A 3,049-nucleotide genomic window follows, 5' to 3' on the forward strand; every position below is an offset into this window, starting at 1 on the left:
GAATCTGGGTACAAACTGCAATTTTCCCATTTATTTTCAATTCAAAATATAGTACAAGTATTATTATTAATAAATTTATAAACATTTAAAATTATAATATTATTTAAATGTTCCAATAACTAAATATTTTAAACAAAAGAAACTAAAAATAGCTAAATAATTATAAATTCAAAAAAGTCTATTTTTATATGTATTAAAAAGTAGAACAATAGTTACAATTAAAATTTATAAAAGTTTATAATTACAATATTATTTAAACGTTCCAATATATAATTAAATATTTTAAATAACAAAATATTAAAATAGCTAAATAGTTTATGAAAATTATTATTTATAAATTTATAAATAATTTATATTACAAATAATTAATATTTTATGGTACTTTTATGATAAATCTATTTTCAATAATTATGTCATTATTTCAAAATTTAGTAAAAATAACAGAAATTTACCAACTTTTGACGAAAATTGTCATAATTACCAAAAGTTATCCAAAAAGAAGTTACACAAATGAATTAACATTATTTCCTATAAATATGATAAATTACCAAAAATTGAAATAAATAGTTATCAATAATCTTCAAAAAATAAGGTTTAATTTCATTATATTGTACTAGTTATCAATAATTACAATTATTTATAAAATTATAAACAAGTTATATTATAGATAATTATTATTTTTAAATTTATAAATAAATTATAAAAATTTATAATTATAATGTTATTTAAACGTTCCAATAATCAAACATTTTAAATAAACACGTATCAAGTAACAAGTTTATATTATTTTCACTTTCACTTAAAAAAGTCCGTGCATCTTACAGGTCCCCACCCCGCTAGTAATACTTAAAATGAGTGAGCAAGAAACGACGTGCCCTAGTTTTGCTTCAAGAAGAACGGAATCATCTAGCAAAAAGTGATTCTTATTAGTCATCGAGATTCAAATTTCTTTCTTATTCTTAACAGTTCAGAGCACAAGAAGTAGTCAAGAACTATCAGAATCAATCCAGGAAGTTATCTAAAAGCTCCCTCAATCCGTCCACGATTGTGCAACTTGGAAATATTCATGCATATGTTCTTCCTACAGCCTGTTGATGCCCACCAAGATTTTTGGTTATTCATGGCCTCAGTTCGGCTTCAGAATTACTGAAGCTTGATTGATAAATGGCCTGGGTTTGGATTTGAGCTTTTTTTATTTTTTGGGTAAATTATAAAAAAAGTCCCTCCCTGTACTATTACCGTGAGACAAAGCTTTCCCTTTAAACCTACCGTTAAAATATTTTTTAATTTCCATTCTACCTTTGTAATAACTATTCCACAATACCTCTCTCTCCGCCAGCGATGTCTAGAGTTACCCCGTCTTTCTCCGCCAGCAACCCATTTTTTTCTATTCATCTTCTTCCTGGCCTCGGCATTGAGCATCAGCAACTATTTTCTCCCCTTCCAATCTCGTCTCTGTTTAAATCATTCCTTTCTTCGAGCTTTGTTTCAATTTATTTCTCACATAGAAAATTTAGGTTTTTATTTGTGCTATAATTTTTCTAGAGGTTCTGTTTTGAATTACACTGTATTTGAATCTCTAATTGATTTTGCCTTCGAGAATTGGTTCTTCGAGACAAAAAGCTCGCCTTGACAAGACAAAGAAGTTCTCTTCGATTCGTCGCTGGTTTCATATTTCTCTTTCTGTGGTGTTATCTCTTGTTGGTACAGTCTTTGGGAACCGATCTGGTGTTGACGGAGAGGAATCTCTCTTTGTTAGCTCGGGAGCTCAAAGGAGGGTCTCTTTCTGTCTCTTCTTCCTGGTTTCCGTCCTCTGTTTTACTCCATCACCGCTGCAACTCTTAGCAGCGGCGATCTTTTCTCTATCTCCTCCAGCGACTTCACCTTCTTAACCTTCTTCTCCTATCCTCCGATCGCTGGTTGTGCTACTGCCGGGCTTAGGGTGTCGTGATCTTTCAATGGGAGCTGCCACGCCAACACGAGTTTCAACCGCACGAGTTATCGGGAAGCTCTGGAAGGCGTTGAAATCTAAACCTGTGCTACCGTTTGCTACCATCGCAAACGAGACGTGGGCCTGGGGCATGGAGGTTGGACCCACTATTTGGTTCTACTGCTGGTGATGGTCTAGCAGGAAAGCCGACATGTCGAGAGTCGGCAAGCAGCCCTACAACTAGGTACCGGGACGTTGGGGTTCTGGTTTAAGGATGGGATCGGGGATGGGCGAGTTGCCGAACCGGACTCCAGTGACCTGTTGCACCATCTGGCGGAAGTTGGCAGGGTCGGCCGAGATGAAGGTGGTGGGAGACCGCTTCGATGCCCGGGACTTGCGCTTTGAGATCTTTCCGGTGGCGGTAGGGGCAGTGTTTTAGCGCTTCGTGGCCATTTCGGGCTCTGATCTTGAGCCCGTTGGTGTTGGAGAGAGACTTCTGCAGAGCCTTGATTAGATGGAAGCGGCCGAGTTGGTATCTGCTGCTACTTTTAGTGTGTCGGAGTCGTTGGAGAGAGACTTCTGCAGAGCCTTGATTAGAGTTTCGGTGTCATGGAGGAAAGCGTCGAAGACCCACGAGTCAATGAAGGTCCGGAAAGTCCACAGCTTAAGGCTCTCCAAGTTATCAGGAGATGCCATCTTCTCGTATTCATTGCATAGTTCAGTTTTTTGGATGAAATTCACCAGAAAATCAACGAATTTGTTGATTATGGCGGGAAGCTAGTTGTACTCGAACTGGTTAGACACTTGGAACACGTAGATCTAAAGGAGAGTACAAGTAAAACGGGAAAGCCAAGGAAAGAAGGGATTCGACAAGCTATGAAGCGCGGAAAACAGAGAGAATAGTTGATAATTCGATTAATCTGAGATGAATTGGAGAGCCTGAAATCAGTTATGAAAGCAGTGTAAAACCGAGAAGAAATACCTCAAATTGAAGCGAATCTAAGGAGAATTTGCGTGAGAAAACTTTGGAACAAAGGTCAATGAATAATGAAGGAGGGTGATTTGACACCACCTATGAAATGGTGACATATGGACACTCAATCAGCACGAGCGACATCT

At 36.9% G+C, this 3,049-nt stretch overlaps 1 pseudogene; it reads right to left on the reverse strand.

The window, feature by feature from the left end:
* Nucleotides 1-1,745: 1,745 nt before the first annotated feature.
* On the reverse strand, nucleotides 1,746-2,849 carry LOC148878276 (calmodulin-binding protein 25-like; annotated as a pseudogene).
* Between the last annotated feature and the right edge of the window lie 200 nt (nucleotides 2,850-3,049).

Source organism: Nelumbo lutea, chromosome 1 (genome assembly GCF_056320005.1).
Source record: "Nelumbo lutea isolate HS-2025 chromosome 1, American lotus-T2T, whole genome shotgun sequence".
In the NCBI taxonomy this organism is placed as follows: Eukaryota; Viridiplantae; Streptophyta; class Magnoliopsida; order Proteales; family Nelumbonaceae; genus Nelumbo; species Nelumbo lutea.